Raw genomic sequence first — 17,807 nt, forward strand, 5'->3', positions numbered from 1 at the left:
CCTCTCACAAACTGACAGTAAGATGCTGTTCACTCTACTCACTGAGCCATTGCTTTAAGAACACAAAGAAAATGATGCTCACTTATTACTGCGTTGCTATGCTCTAGAAGTACATAGTTAAGCAGCATGAACATAAATGTAATTACAGATATGGATGCAAGAGAAAATTTAAGTACTGTATAAAATGAAGAAGTAATTTCAGACTCGTTCCTTCCCACAGTGTTGCAGTCATGATTCCATCCATCCATTTTCCAAACCGCTTATCCTACTGGGTCGCGGGGGGTCTGCAGACTATCCCGGAAGCAATGGGCACAAGGCAGGGAACAACTCAGGATGGGGGGCAGGCCATTGCAGGGCACACTCACACACCAGTCACTCACACATGCACACCTACGGGCAATCTAGCAACTCCAATTAGCCTCACCATGTTTTTGGACTGTGGGGGATGAACCGGAGAACCCAGAGGAAACTCCACTACGACATGAGGAGAACATGCAAACCTGGACCTCATCTTAAGAAGCAAATGACAGAAAAGTTTGGATTTCACACATACATTAAAATTTTTGTCAAATTCGTACTAATTTATTAATAAATGTGATATATTGGGCCTTACCACATAACGTTAGTTGGCCTACATTTTAGACGCACTATTACCACCTTCTGGGGAGCTAACCCTGGGTGTGTGTGTGTGTGTGTGTGTGGAGGGGGGGGGGGATTCAAGACCCATCTACAGTGCAGAAATTCCAGATGAACCTTCTTTTTCCCTTTTGACTGCTCACTTTCAGAAATTGATTCTTTCCAGTCATAAAATTGATAATGGTATTTATTAACGTTGTTATTAATCTGAGGGAATTGCCAACTGCCACTCTTTACATCAATGGCCCAGTTAGTGACAGTTTCCTGCCGTTACTGTATGTCACATAAAAGTTTGGCTAACAAATGCTACTATTAAGAAAGTTCATATGCTGTAGATTCCTTTCATTTGTGTTAAGGGGATGAGAATCACAAAAGAACCACAAAAATTAATTCTGGTGCTCATTACGATTGCAGTGGAGCAATAATTGAAGAAAGACAAATTAAATACTAAGTTCTTCATCACTTGATCACACTAAGGACAAAGGAGCTCAGTAAATCGTTCTCAGCACGGTGTAAAGCCTGAATCCTTCCGAACTTTTTAAAAGCGAGTTGCTCATCAAGTTCGCAGAATCTAATACAAGGATGTTTTTTTTGTCAATAAAATGTTGGTTGTAGACCTGAGTCACAAATTCAAGGCTGCATTCATCAGCTGATATGGGACAAAGAAGCCAACGCAGCACATGACAGCTCCACCGAGAGCCTGACATCACGGAAAGATTAGCAAGTAACATGAGAACAAGCCACGAGCCGGAATGGGCTTGTTATCCTCAGCCTTTGGAAAGTCTCCTTGTCGGTCACAGTCACTGTGGAAACTCCACACTCGGCTATCTGACCTACGACACACAGCTGCCTAACCACCCCCCCCCCCCCCCAAAAAAAAAAAAAAAAACTCAGCTCCCCCTCTGCCCCTCCCACTCTGCCCCTCTTCAAACAGGACAGACAAGCAGTACTATATTTGGGTTGGTGTAATTATTCCTAGTTCACAGACGTGTTTAATCTTCATATGAATATCATTTCCATTAGTTATACATTACTTGCAAATGCTTTTGGACGCCATTAATATCTCCTAAAAATATCTTAACATTTTAACCTTTTTTAGTTTACACCGAGGAACACAGAAGAAATAAAAGAAGAAATAATTGCTACTGTTCTTTAAAATACGAAAAATATGATTATCATTCATAGGTGTGTATGAAGCGCACACACACACACCTAATGCTTAACCTGCCAGCCAGGGCTTAAGCCGTCACATATAAAGGGTAAAACACAGACACAGCACATGAGAGCCATAAGGGCAGGGCAATCAGGGCAGGGCAATCAGGGCAGGGCAATCAGGGTAGGGCTATCAGGGCAGGGCAATCAGGGCAGGGCTATCAGGGCAGGGCAATCAGGACAGGGCTATCAGGGCAGGGCTATCAGGGCAGGGCTATCAGGGCAGGGCAATCAGGGCAGGGCTATCAGGGCAGGGCTATCAGGGTAGGGCTATCAGGGCAGGGCTATCAGGGCAGGGCAATCAGGGCAGGGCTATCAGGGTAGGGAAATCAGGGCAGGGCTATCAGGGCAGGGCAATCAGGGCAGGGCAATCAGGGCAGGGCTATCAGGACAGGGCTATCAGGGTAGGGCTATCAGGGCAGGGCTATCAGGGTAGGGCTATCAGGGCAGGGCAATCAGGGCAGGGCTATCAGGGCAGGACTATCAGGGCAGGGCAATCAGGGCAGGGCAATCAGGGCAGGGCTATCAGGACAGGGCTATCAGGGCAGGGCTATCAGGGTAGGGCTATCAGGGCAGGGCAATCAGGGTAGGGCTATCAGGGCAGGGCAATCAGGGCAGGGCTATCAGGGCAGGGCAATCAGGACAGGGCTATCAGGGCAGGGCTATCAGGGCAGGGCTATCAGGGCAGGGCAATCAGGGCAGGGCAATCAGGGCAGGGCTATCAGGGCAGGGATATCAGGGTAGGGCTATCAGGGCAGGGCAATCAGGGCAGGGCTATCAGGGCAGGGCAATCAGGGCAGGGCTATCAGGGCAGGACTATCAGGGTAGGGAAATCAGGGCAGGGCAATCAGGACAGGGCTATCAGGGCAGGGCTATCAGGGCAGGGCAATCAGGGCAGGGCTATCAGGACAGGGCTATCAGGGCAGGGCTATCAGGGTAGGGCTATCAGGGCAGGGCAATCAGGGCAGGGCTATCAGGGCAGGGAAATCAGGGCAGGGCAATCAGGGCAGTGACACTGATGCTAGCTGTCATGTGTAAAACAAGCTGGCCAACAGAAACATACCAAGGAATCTCATGTCTTCAACTTCCAGTTAGTTCTTGCTTAACTGCTGAGCATGAAAAATACTCCGAATCAGATGCTACACCTCATCATGAAATATAACGATTAAAAACTTTCACAAGCTATATTTTTTTGTATTGTGTGACAGTATTTCCCATTAATGCTTCAAATACATTTTCCTTCCAGTAAATCAATAATATGCTAGTTAAAATACATATTTAGTTGTTTCCCCAGGTTTATAGTCCTGTAACTATAATACATTTCTGCCCTAAACAAAAAAAGTTCAACTGGAACTTGCATCAACAGTTTTTCTGCTGAGTCTCAGGAAGCTATAGTTTTAGTTTCTGAAGTTACTGTAGGTAGAAATGTGTAACTACAAATGAATGATTCTGTGATGTGAGCACAGTTTTTATATAAAATATCTTTTGCTGCACTTTAAAAATATTACTAATCATGAAAAGTTTATGAATCATGTGAAAAAGAGTCAACTGAGATTGAAGTAGAAATGTAGTAAAGGGTCAATAAATACTGGCTGCTTCAGTCTTACATTAAGTTTGGTGAGAATCAAGCAGGTCAATAATCTGAAACAGCTTAAACATGAGGAAGCGGATGTTACAAAGTAGTAAATCCTACTGACAATCTAAGTTAAACCCCTGTAAACCATTATCCGAAAGAGGTACCAAAGCAGGTCTGCCAAAGAAATGTTCACCAAGCCAGTTGGTGGACAAGGCAGAGCCCTAATATGACTTACACTTGTAGTCCTTGCAAAAGTTCCTTCCTTCAAACATGAAAGAATATCCAGGAGAAAACATCACCACTTATCTCTGTTCGGACTCTGGTGAAGGCTTCGCCCAAACGTTAGCGCTATATGCATGTTGTATCTGTAATAATAGGGCATCAGAGTTTGCACCGAGTTTTGAATGTAATCTTAAAAACTGCCATGTAATGGACTGGAATCCCATCCAGGGATTGGTACCCTGGACCCGTGTGGTCCGGCTTAAGCGCCAGGCTGTCTGGAGCATTAGGGGCATGGAAGAAAAGCAATAACGTCAGCCAATGAAATTTACAAATGAATGACCCATTGAAAATAAGAATTGGAATAATTATATTATTAAAATGAATTACCATGATTGTCAATGTATATGTTAAATGAGAAATGAGTTAAAGCAAACTAATGTCGATAGCTACTGCTGCATAGCACCATCTTATGAAACATCCTAACATTTGGCTTGAGGGACGTTATGATTTTATTAGCTCATAAAGTATCACTCATAATTACGCTACTGCAGTTTTTTGGCCGAACCATTTCATGGCTGTATCTATTCGGATTTCCAACTGGCAATGGCCGTCCTTGCACGCTTTATAGCTTTGCAACTATTTACGAGGCAAAGAGATCTTAGAGGATAATCAATCTTTTAGTATGCTGAAAATATGGTGATTGCCATGGCTTACAAGAAGGAATCATGGAAGAGCTACATCAAAATATTTCCTACCTCAATTTACAGCCAAAAATGCAATAAAAACATGGATTCTCAACAATATCAGTTTACTGGAATGGTAAACTGCAGAATTCAGGAGTTATGGCTTAAATATGTAATCTCATACTGTAAAAAGCAAAGGTTAAAAGCATGGCAACAGCATTATACATTTGTGAACGTGGATCCCTCTCTGCCAACAAGGCACTAAGCAGATTCAAACAACGAAGCGTGAAAATTGGAGGCTCAGGACAGCTGGGCTTCAATGGTGGATGAAACAGGACGCCACCTCCCCCCAATGAAAAGACACGTCTGCATCAGGCCCCGTCTGCATTAGGCTCTGTCTACATCAGGCCCCCGTCTACATCAGGTCCCCATCTGCATCAGGCCCCGTCTGCATTAGGCCCCATCTACATCAGGCCCCTGTCAGCATCACGCCCCCACCTACATCAGGTCTCAGTCTACATCAGGCCCCTGACTACATCAGGTCCCCATCAACATCAGGTCCCCGTCTACATCAGGCCCCTGACTACATCAGGTCCCCATCTACATCAGGTCTCAGTCTACATCAGGCCCCTGACTACATCAGGTCCCCATCAACATCAGGTCCCCGTCTACATCAGGCCCCTGACTACATCAGGTCCCCATCTACATCAGGTCCCCGTCTACATCAGGTCCCCGTCTGCATTCGGCTCCATCTACATCAGGCCCCCGTCTGCATTAGATCCCATCTACATCAGGCCCCTGTCAGCATCACGCCCCCATCTACATCAGGTCCCCGTCTACATCAGGCCCCTGTCTACATCAGGTCCCCATCTGCATCAGGCCCCTGTCTACATCATGTCCCCATCTGCATCAGGTCCCCGTCTACATCAGGTCCCCGTCTGCATTAGGCTCCATCTACATCAGGCCCCCGTCTGCATTAGATCCCATCTACATCAGGCCCCTGTCAGCATCACGCCCCCATCTACATCAGGTCCCCGTCTACATCAGGCCCCTGTCTACATCATGTCCCCATCTGCATCAGGCCCCTGTCTGCATCAGGCCCCATCTACATCAGGTCCCCATCTACATCAGGCCCCTGTCTACATCAGGTCCCCATCTGCATCAGGTCTCTGTCTACATCATGTCCCCATCTGCATGAGGCCCCTGTCTGCATCAGGCCCCCGTCTACATCAGGTCCCCGTCTACATCAGGTCCCCGTCTACATCAGGTCCCCGTTTGCATTGGGCCCTGTCTACATCAGGTCCCCGTCTGCATCAGGTCCCCGTTTACATCAGGTCCCCGTTTGCATTGGGCCCTGTCTACATCAGGTCCCCGTCTGTATCAGGTACCTGTCTACATCAGTTCCCCGTCTGCATTGGGCCCTGTCTACATCAGGTCCCTGACTGCATCAGGTCCCCGTCTACATCAGGCCCCGTCTGCATCAGGCCCCGTCTGCATTATGCTCTGTCTACATCAGGCGCCGTCTGCATCAGGCCCCGTCTGCATTATGCTCTGTCTACATCAGGTCCCCGTCTACATCAGGCCCCGTCTGCATCAGGCCCCGTCTGCATCAGGCCCCGTCTGCATTATGCTCTGTCTACATCAGCTGTCCAGCAGCACATCGTCACCGTCCATGAAGTGTATTGATGAACAATGTATATCTAGTGTTATACTTTTTTTCAATAAATTACATTACATTAAATACATCAATGCCTCCATCATGCTACTGCTTATAAGCCTCAAGAGACTCTAGTGCCCTCCTCCTACCCCCACCCTATGTAAAAAGATACTCTGAGAGAGACAAGGATTATGGAGGTCAAGCAGGATCAGAAAGGCTTTCCTCTCCCACTGTGAAGGGAAAACAAATAACAATACTTAATACCATTACCAGGTGAAGAGGAAGCACAAGGGGGTCCACAAGCCACACAACACAGTTTGAGAAGGATAATTAAAGTCATGGTTTGTGCCCGGAACTGGTGCTGGAGGTGAGCTGGGCCACAGCAACATCAGTCTTCCCGATTCCCCCCACAGTCTGTTGTTTCACATTGCCCATCGCCGCACACACAAACTTAAATATGACTCTCGCACCAAGAGCACTGTCACATCCAGTTTAACGAGCCTTTATGAGTCTACAGGGAGGTGGCAGCTGGTGCCATCTGCTGCCTCGTGATCGCCGGCCCAGCCTTTCTTGTCCAAACCTTGGGTGTCAAAGAGCCGTTTGCCTACCTACCTCCTCACTGGCCTCATTCACATTGAAACACAAGACCAGCTCATAAGAGGTACCTAATCCTGTCAACGACCAACGAAGAACAGCTGCAGAGATAAAATGGAGGCTCGAGACTGAATCTTTATTACCAAGCGAAGGCTTCCGATTGGATTAGGGTCAATTTTAATAGGAGATGTCACCTTGCTTCATTGCTGATGAGTGACAGTTCTGTTGTCCGGTCCTGGTAGCTCTTAAGGGTCTAGATTTAGGGCCAATTGCAATTTTTTCTCCCAATCAGAGTATGTCAAAAATCAAGTAGTAAATGAGCTGAAAGTCTGTTTGTATGTAACAGGCTATGGCTCAGGGTAGAGAAGCAAGTGATTATTTTTAAATCAACCAAGAATTTTCAGTACTTCTAGATTACTTTTTCAAAATCCATGTCATTTAAGTCTTCTGCAGTGCCTTCTTAAAAAAAAACATTATTATATAATTATTTGTTATTCTATTTAAATAAGCCTGGTGGCTCGTGCTACTGCCAGTTTACCATCCCATTAAACTAACACTTCTTGACCCAGTCATTGTGGGGTTTCCTCTCGGAACTACAGTTTCCCCCTACAGTCCAAAACCATGCAGTTACCAAGTTGCCTGTACGTGTGTGTGTGTGTGTGTGTGTGTGTGTGTGTGTGTGCCCTGTAATGGGTTGCTAGCTCATCTTGGGTTGTTCCCTGCCTTTCACCCATATTATAAATGCATGTTTTGGTGCTTTATATCATATGTGGGATTCAAGTTTTGCAATTATATATGTTTTATGTGATGACAGTGTATTGATTCAAAATACACCTTGTAAAATTTACCCAGTATTTAATATTCCAGAAGTTTATGAAATGGCTATGAAAATTCTTTCAAGAATTACCACAAACTTCATTTGATTTGAAAAATAAACATTTCGAAATTAATTCCAGAATTTGAAGCAAGTTACTCCAGTTACAATGCATTTTTCACTTTGATCGTAAAAGTGAAGAGGAAGAGGAATATCAGAAACTGTCTCTGAAATTGTTCTTCCTTTTCTGCTCAGAAGACTAAGGAAGTGCTTGTGATTCTCTTTAGAGAAAGTACGTTATCTGAGAGATCATTTTATATCATTTAAACTCAGAATAAGTGTCTTAGAATGCTACAAAAAGTCAAAATACTAACTCAGCATAAACTAAACAAAAATAATAAATTATAAAAAAGAAACTTAATTCCTAAAAATGAACAAAAATAAAATTAAGATGCAAGAAAATGCATGTGATTTTTTTTATATCCTTGGGAGGTGATTTCGGTTGGTGCTGCAGCTATGAAGCAAAGCATAACTTGGCATAGATGTTATTCCATTTCACTTTTGGAAAGAAAACTTTGTAAAGAAAGTAAAACTTTGTAAATAAAAAGTAATAATTGAGAATAGCTAATATTACAGGAAATGTAAGGAGTAAAAGAAGCCAGATAGTTTGAGGCATTCATGCCACACAAATAAATTTTACAAAACAAAATAATGACAAACAGCCCAGATAATTCCAATAAGAACAGTTTTCGTTTGGCTATGCCCAAGTTATAATTCTCACAATAGGTTGAGGAAAAGACCATCAGCAGAAGACAGAAAATAAGATAAAAAATATTTTGTTATTTGTGGTTCTTCTGAAAAGTCTTTAATTTCTGTAGACCTTCTTTGGTTTATTTGGATAGTATGTTTCTTATGGTGACCATTCAATCTCCATTTTTGAGCCCATTGCTGTTCCTTGCCTTTAAAAGTAATAGTGAGCACAGAGCATATGCTCTTTTGTCTGAGACAAATGGAGGGAAACTACATGTATTTCCAAGCTAGACTGGTCTGGCTCCCCCAGAACGGGAATGGATCCCTTTAAGAGTAACTTTGAGGGGAAAAAAAATACTTGCATCTCTGCTGAGCATAAGTCATTCATAAGGGTTAGCTAGCTGGAATGGGGCCTCTTCTTAAACATTAGACTAAGGTAGTCTTGATAGAGTCAAGAGATTAAATTTAGACTCTGGGGATATACATGAAAACAGCACGTGAATCAGCGCATTAGACAGCTTGGCATGCACCGGGACATTTTTAAGTTCAGTGAAAGCCATGTGCTGAGTTACCAGATGCTATGTGAGCGGTGTGTACCCAACCACATATCCAGATGGAATATGAGAATGGCCATCAGCGTAGGCTTGGGCGGTGTGCTGCTGGACAGCTTAACAACCACTCTGAGCTGTTAATGACCTGACTTGGAGCACAACCGGTACATGAAAACTGTGTAAGTATATCATGGATTTGTTTGCTGAGAGAGAGAAGGTGAAGGGTCCCAAATGGCAGCTCAGCTAATAGACATAATTAATCTTGAAATTGAATCAGAGGTTCAAATTAAAATAAAACAGAAATAAAATTAAATAATAAGAAGACAGGAAGTCTTCCCTGTATTTGTAGTGAATGTGTTCATGGATATCGTATGTTCTCTATGATCACAAAAAAATTATTATAAACCATATTCAAATTCTACATCCTTAAGGGCTACTGCTATAAAACTGATCAGGTTCTATTATGCTTGTATAAAACCATACAGTTCAGTTTTAGAAATATTTCCAGAGATCTGGAGACATTATCATTAAGGGGTTGCTCTCTTTTTAGGCAAAAAGATTGTGGGAAACACTGACACCTAGTGGTGATGTGTGTGCGTCGGAGCTCCTCCTTAAAGTCACTAGAGAAGGCAATTTCGGCACCCAGGATCGATCTGTTTTGAAGTAGCATGAAACTTCTGATTTTGAAGCGGGGTTCACAAAATGTTTGAAAACGCCAGTCACGTGACCACCATGTCATCTTTCCAGAGGAGGGAAAAAAATTAAAAACCCTGAAAAATTTGGGTGCTTTGGGTGTTTGTGCCATTGTTGGTTTGAGGGAGTGGTTTGTTGATTATTAATATTTGACATACAATAGTATTAGTGGAAAATGATTGTAGTTAGTGTGATTTAGATATAGGTATAATTATACCAAGTGAAATACCAAGCTTTTGGTTAGTTAGAAATATATAAGATATATATAAAGTAAGATTTTGCATACACACATAGATTTCATATACACATTAACATTGTTAACATATTTATACAAATATAGGCACAGGTACATATTGGGAAAGAAATAGGCTACATTTAGATAGTAATAGGGAACAATGGAGGAAAGAGTTCCTAAGAGACCTTTTAGGTCTATGGTCTGAGATTTCTTTGATTTGATATCCATGAATGAAGTGTAGAGAGTATAGTATAGAGTTAAAATACTACATCAACACCTCTTCTATGTTTATATATTTGCTACTACACACTGACAGTGGAGCACTGAAAGACAGATATGTAAAATACATATAATAATAAACACAAAAATTCAAGTTTTGTGTTTGTTGTACAGGCAAAAAAAAGCTGAATGATCCTCTGGTTGATGACTGTAAAGGACTGTCAGCCACTTTCCGGGGTGGACGAAGAGGGGTTCTATGCTTTTTTGGGAAATTAGACCCCATGTAAACATTGAAGCAGATGGTCTGGGAACGGTATGGTGGTAAGGGGAGGAAAGACAGGAGAGAGCTTGTTCTCGTGAAAGAGAATGAAAACTTTATCAATAGCAAAAAAAAAAAAAGGAAAAAGGAGAATATCTGGTTGCCGCGAAAAACGTAACTTCAAAATAAAAGCACATCTGCACTTGGAATTCTGAGCAAGTCATTTCCCGCTACAGTATAAAGAAAAGCGGGAAAAGGTGAAGGAGGAGTTAGGGAATATTGTTTGTGCGTCTCACTTCTGACATGTAGACCTCAGTCAACATGGATGCTTTCATGGCTGCCACACGCCATTTCAGTGAAAAGGGGAAGCTAGCACACTGATTACTGGGTATAATGAAGTTCTCCCTGGTACATACTGCAGAAAGCCTTAAAAAAAGCATAAGAAAAGTATATATCTGAGTGGAGCCACCAAGGGAAAATAAGATGCATTATAAGAGACAATGCAGCCAATATGATAAAGTGTTAAAGTGCGCCCAGCTAATGAGAATAACTCATATTCCATGTTTTGCCCACACACTAACTTAAATCACAAAAAAAGGCCATAGAAGACACTCCTGGCCCGGCTCTTGTCCAGAAAAAGGCAAGAAAATTTGTTGGACAAGCACAACTGCAAAGGAGAGGCTGGCTCATGTTCAGGGGTAGCTTGGAATACCAGAGCACAAGCCGCTCCAGGAGGTAGAGACACACTGCAACAGTACTTTATAAAGGGGACTAGAATCTAAATTCATTGGGCAGAAGAGTATTGTCTGTCTTCAGATTTGCCAGAGCAGCTCAAACTAGCTCTGTTTAGTCATAGAGTTCAGCACTCCAGGACTGTTTTGAACGTACTGACTGGAATGTGTTCAAGGACGCTGCCACTGTCAACCAACACATAAATCTGGATGAGTATGCTGAGTCAGTGTCTGCATTTATATCCAAGTGTGGGGATAAAGATGTTCTTAGATCTGCTAGAGCTAACCTGAACCGAGGCTTGTGAGCAGCAAAACGTGCCTATGGACAGAAAATACAGTCACTTCACTGACTCGAAAGATTCAAAACGCTTGTGGCATGGCATCCAGTCCATCACGGATTACAGGCCCTTACACTACCCTGTGATAACAGTGAATTTCTCAGCGCACTCAACCAATTCTTCACCCGGTTTGAGGAGACAAACAATCAGACCCCCTCAGCATGGAAGATCTATGTTTGGATTCAACGGACGTCCGGAAATCTTTACATAGGGTTAACACACGGAAAGCTACAGGTCCTGACAACATTCCAGGGATATGTACTTAGAGAATGTGCTGACTAACTGACACACGTCCTAACAGATATACACAACATCTCCCTAAAAAAAGCCATTGTACCTCAGTGTTTCAAGACAACAACCATCAAACCACTGCCAAAAAAAGTAATCAGCTTCATGATTAATTCTTAATGACTTCTGCCATATAGCACTCACTCCAATTGCAATGAAATGCTTTGAACGGCTGGTTAAGGACTACATAACATCCGTACTTCCTACAACATTCGACCCATTCCAGTTTGCACCCCGTCTAAATCGCTCAGTCGATGATGCCATAACGACAGCACTCCGTCTAACCCTGGCTCACCTTGAAATAAAAACAGTTATGTGCGCATGCTCTTCATCGATTTCAGCTCTGCATTTAATACTGTTGTTCCACAGCAGTTGATAAAGAATCTGGGTCCACTGTGTATCAACACCTCATTGTGCGACTGGATATTAGACTTTCTCACAAACTGACCTAATAGTACGGGTTGGCAATAACATCTCTGAGACAACTACCGTAAAAACACCGGGGTTCCTCAGGGCTGTGTTTTAAGCCCTTCGCTGTTCACCTTGATGACTCATGACTGCTGTGCTGTTCAACACGAACTACTTCATCCAGTTCGCAGAAGACACAACGGTTATGGGTCTCATCAGCAATGATGATGACTCAGCCTACAGAGAACAGGTGAATCAACTCGCTGTCTGCTGTGACATTAATAACCTGCCCTTGAATGTCAACAAGGCAAAGGAGATCACTGTTGACTTCAGGAAATAGTGCATTAAACACACACTCCACTCACAATCCATGGCAACGCTGTGGAGTTAGTGAGCAGCATCACGTTCCTGGGAGTACACATCACTGAAGACCTGACATGGACCACTAACTCCACCTCACTTGTTAAAAAGGCACATCAACGACTCCACTTCCTTCATCAGCTAAAGAGAGCAAAGCTCCCCCAGCATGTCCTCACATCTTTTTATAAGGGTACTATTGAGAGCACCCTGACCAGCAGCATCTCAGTCTGGTATGGCAGCTGAAATGCCTCTGACCAGAAGTCCCTTCATAGAGGAGTGAGGACAGCAGGGAAAATGATCAGGACCCCCCTCCCCCTTCCATCTATTCACGAGATGCACCAACCTCACTGCCTCAGCAAAGCGGGCAGGATTGTCAGGGATCCATCACATCCAGCCTACAGTTCAACATGCTACCATCCAGTAAACCCTACCGCAGTATGGGATGTAAGACCGCAGTATGGGATGTAAGACCGCATTATGGAATGTAAGACCGCAGTATGGGATGTAAGACCGCAGTATGGGATGTAAGAATGCAGTATGGGATGTAAGACTGCACAACTGAGCAAGAGCTTCTTCCCTAAGGCCATTAGACCTCTAAACTCACTTTAATAAACGCACTACATACTCGTATTGTGAACATTTCCATAACACACACTAAAACATGTTTTCATATTTGTTACACTCTGCTGTCATTACCTATTTTGATTGTGGAAAAATGTTTTCTGCTTATCACTCGTTCACCTTACCTCACTAGTGCTACCAAGTCTCTACATTATATTTAAGTAATCTGCACTTATACGCTGTGCTATAATACGGCAATGGTGAGACACTGTGCAATATTTAACTGCAATATTTACCTCTGTCCTGAATAGTTGTCTCCGTGTAGTTCTATATTGTGTGTAGCCTGTAGTATTTTGTTTTGCACATTGAGCCAGGAGAAACGCAATTTCATTCTACTATGCACTCTCGAATAGTATGGCCGGAATGACAATAAAGTTTACTTTCACTTTTTCCTTGACTTTGATTTGCTGAAAAATTAAAGGGGACATGAAAAATAAGATGCATTTAGATGTGGAGGCTGGTGGTATTTCAAACAGGGGAAGCATATTTTAGACAAAGTTTACTAACCTACTAACGAACGAACCTTGCTAACGAAACAAGGAGTAAACTCTAGAATGCCTTATTGACCTTTTTATTTACAGAAGGATATGTACAAATAAAAGTCGATAAAATATAAAGATCTTACTTGCCGAAAACCTGCAGGGGGAAATGCACTTGAAATGATCCGATGGTAAAATAGAAATACTGCCAAATAAAAAGAGCTGCAGCCACTTTGACAGCTTCTCCAGTCATCATGCTGCAGATCAGTGGTCAACCTCTACTCATCAGGGTCAGCACCTGTCTGCCCCAACATTGCGTGTCTTTTCCCTATTTGGCCAGCAGGTGTTGCTGGTCATCCTGTCCTCCATGTTGTCGCGTGAGCCGCCAGTGGATTGTCACCTCTTTTTCCCACCTGCACCATGTCACACAGCTGTAACAGAATGACTAACTCAAAAAGATGATCCCTGGGCTCCATGACACGCCTCTCACTGGGATTCATTTCTCTCGTGCCCGCTGGTGACCCAGCAGCACTGGGGTCAGAGCCCCAGTTCCGGGTATCTGTTTTTGCTGTAGCACCCAGCCTACTGCCTTGGCCCAAACCTCTGATCTGCACAGCCCAGAGGATCATGGACAATCCACTGATTGATCCATGAAATGAGGGGGAGCCCATAGACTTGCAGCCCTGACAGAGCTCAGTCCCGCCGGCAGCTGTTTTCTGCACCTTCCATTGGGGAGGAAGGCAGGGTCAGAGAAATCCTCAGGCCTTTGGGTATCGAGTCACCGGAGTTTGAGCCTGGGAATTCACTCCTGAGCATCAACTGCCCTGCCCAGGACATACAGACAGAATGTTTTACTGGACGGTCGGCATTATTGGCTGGACGTCTGTTTTGCAATCGGCCCTCTGATCGGTGGAAAGTTTTCCCATTCAGCTCTTGGAACATGCCAAAATATTTCCTAGACATGTTGACCTTCTGTTTAAAGGTAACACTGAGACCCATGAAAAAAGCAGGGGGAAGAGACGGTCGCCCTGCTGAATCCTATGATTTATTACAGCGCCATTTAACGATGCCTTAAAAGTCACAATTTCAGCTGTCCAGACTGAAGCAGAAAGGAGGAGCACATAGTGTAATGGAACAGAATATAAGTTACTACTTACCGCAGGACCGTAAAACAGCGTGCACTTCGTAGTGTCCAGAATGTTCAGTGCTCGGGCACGTCCTGCTGCACCTTCCCAGCTCCCAGCAGCAGACGCAGAAGAGAAACACAGGATTTTCACTTCATCTCAGAAGTGTAAGAAATGCAGAAAAAGGACAGAAAGTGAAATGCAGACAGCTGCCAAAACTTACATAAACCAAGCATATCAGAACGATATGAGCCTGAAATCAGTACTTGGGTGTCACTGAAGCCACAGCTCGACACTTGTGACCTTCTGTAGTGTTTCATGGTACCGGAGAATGTGAAATCCAAGTGGCACTGATCACACAAGAGTGTACAATAAAGCTTTTAATACACTGAAAAAATATCACCTATAGAATTCACTCAAATGATGTAACAATTTGCACTCATTTTTAGTGAAGTATACTGAATTTTAGTAGAGATAATACTTTAAATAAATTACATTAAAGTCTACGTACTTTCATGGTAGAATAGTTATCATGTGATAGTCACATTAATTGTATTGGGCGTATTATTTGCTAAATTTGGGTTTACTTTACGTATAAAAAATGATAAATTTACCCAAAAAAAGTAACTGTAAAAATGTTTCCTTAACTGAGTAAATCCCATACGGTGATACTGTGAAAGTAGGTAGACTTTAGCTTAATTTATATAAAATATTTTAGTTCCTAAAAATGGGTATACTTAAAAAAATTTATAAATTTACACCAAAAAAGTGAGTGCTGTCACGGGTGCTCGCGATCGCTGGGTGAGCGTGCAGGCAGGCGAGCAAGCAGGTACAAACAGGCAGGCAGGAATCGGGCAAACGAGGGTTTATTCCAGGCAGGAAGACAAACACAGGGTAACATCAATGACAGACACTGGATTAGTACACAACAGCAACTTAAATACAGGAAACAAGGCAGCAGGAAACAAGACATGACTGGGCACAATCCGGGAATCACACGTGGGTAATTAGAGGGCGTGGCACACACGAGGAACGGGCGTCACAAGTACAAATTCTTACCTCAATTTATTTGAGTAAATTCTCTCTATATATTTTTTTTTCCCAGTGTACAGATTGTTGGACCGTAGAGAGATGCCGCATCCAACATGATCGTTGTGCAGCCAACTCAGTATGACACGTGCCCTGATTTGCATACATGCTTGCGTTAATTGGGAAAAGATCATTGGACAAGTTACAGAGCTGGAGGATGTCTGGAATTGGGCAAGAAAAAGCATGGAACAGTTCAGGTCAAGTACTACGGCAGAAAGCAAGTGCGCAATTTCCAGACACGTGGTCCAACCGACGCTGGATCTTACCCAGAAGGTGGACACACGATGGATTAGCACATGTGCTATGCTTCAACGATTACATGATGTCAACGTAGGGGGGTATTGATCCACTTTGAATTATCGTACAATATAATGTTAACTTCATGTTTTAAAAGAATTTGAATGTAAAATAAATTGTAAATGAATTCGATTTGTTTCTTTTTCACATCTATTATATTTTGTGTCCTTACCCAACTGCACAAGTTCTCTTAGTGACTTTTTTTTCCCTATGGAATCCCAAAATCTAGCTGGGCTACCGGGAGGTTCAAATTTGATAATCCAAATATTTAGGATTACTTATGTTACTAAGGCCACTTAAAAATAATAATAAATTGGTTCTCGTCCCTTTTTTGGAGGGGGTGGGTCGGGCGGGCGGGATTTTTTAAATTTTGATTGACTGTTTGGACTTTCAAATATCTAAGAAAATACATATTTGAAAATACATACCGAAGAGAGCAGACCTACTTAGTACGCTTCCTCAGTTCTTCGTTTGTTGCGTTTCAAATATATTAAATGTAAGAAAATACAAGAATGTAAATTCCTTGATCCATGTATATCTCATAAATGCCTTCCCAACTATGGATTTGGATACTTTATGTTGATGTTTCATTCGTGAATATAAAAATGATACTATTTGAAACCAATATTCTGTTTGTCATTCCCATTCTAAATGAACAACGAAGATTTTAAAATATATATCTAGAAAGAAAGTGTATTAAAACATGTTAAAACACGAGGAATTTACAAAATACAGGAACCTGAATGGTTGAACAAGGAAATGCAACTCTACAAACAAGTACTTAAGAACATGTACCACATCACTTCCCCAGATTTAAATCTTTGCACCAGCCCATCTCAGGTAGAGACAAATTTAGGTTCATGAAACCATTCCAAGACTGGGATTACACAATGTGGATCAATCGTCGATGTGGAATGCGCGGGAAATTCAAATTTCGTCATTCTTGGGCATTTTCCATGCGATTTTTACGAAATAAAAAATTAAAAAAAATTCGGGTCAGAGGCATTTTGTCGGGTCGGGCGGGGACGAGAATCAATTTTTTTTTTTGAAGTGGCCTAACCTTGGTTAATGTAACGGATTGCGTCATAAATTAAATTTTTGAGCATGTATTCAGTAATCTGTAATCGATTACATTATAGACATACCCACCCAACACCGCCCACTCACTGAAACACAAGATTCAGTTTCCCAACCAATTCTGGCCGGAAATTTACTGCTTGTGCACACCTATATACTCTGTCCCTGGTGAAAGGATTTTCACTAAGGCTGGTGAGATTGACGAGTTGTACACAATCGCATACCTTAAACCCACAGTTCATGTCACATAAGCATAATTCATATAGGATATTAAATTATTAGCTCATTAAATTAACCTAATATGACATTACAAGTAATTTGTGACATACTTTATTCACAGCAATTATGTGATAGAACAATAGCATTATGCATAAATTAATATGAATATTTGTAAATTGCAAAAGTTGTATAAGCACACAATACTATGAATTTGACAAAAGGTTGTCATATTTTTTAGGGGCACTAGGTGCCGCACTTAGTCTAAAAAAAGCTATGAAACACATTTCCAGCACAATTTAGCGAAAACCTCCAGCGCTTCGCGAGGCTTCGATATTACATAGAGTAGCGCCGGCGGTGCTGGAACGTTCCTACATTTGTAGTTGTAAATAGCCCGTGTTGTATTGTTGTTGTAGTTATAATTATAGTTGTATTTCATTATTGTGTTTGCCCGTGTCTTATGTACACCCTGTGCGATCCTCGCATGTCTTTAACATTGTGTAAATGACCCACCGCGTGTGTACCTGACGGTCTGGCCTCCCTGTGTTTTCCTACTGTGTTTGGTGGGTGCCTGTTACATTACTGTTCAGCACTGTGAAAAAAGCGTGTCCTGTTCCGACAAGAAGGCTCGTTCTCCTTTGCTGGGCTTGCGATGCCTCGGTCCGGCGGTACAATATT

This window comes from Brienomyrus brachyistius, unplaced genomic scaffold (genome assembly GCF_023856365.1).
Source record: "Brienomyrus brachyistius isolate T26 unplaced genomic scaffold, BBRACH_0.4 scaffold46, whole genome shotgun sequence".
In the NCBI taxonomy this organism is placed as follows: Eukaryota; Metazoa; Chordata; class Actinopteri; order Osteoglossiformes; family Mormyridae; genus Brienomyrus; species Brienomyrus brachyistius.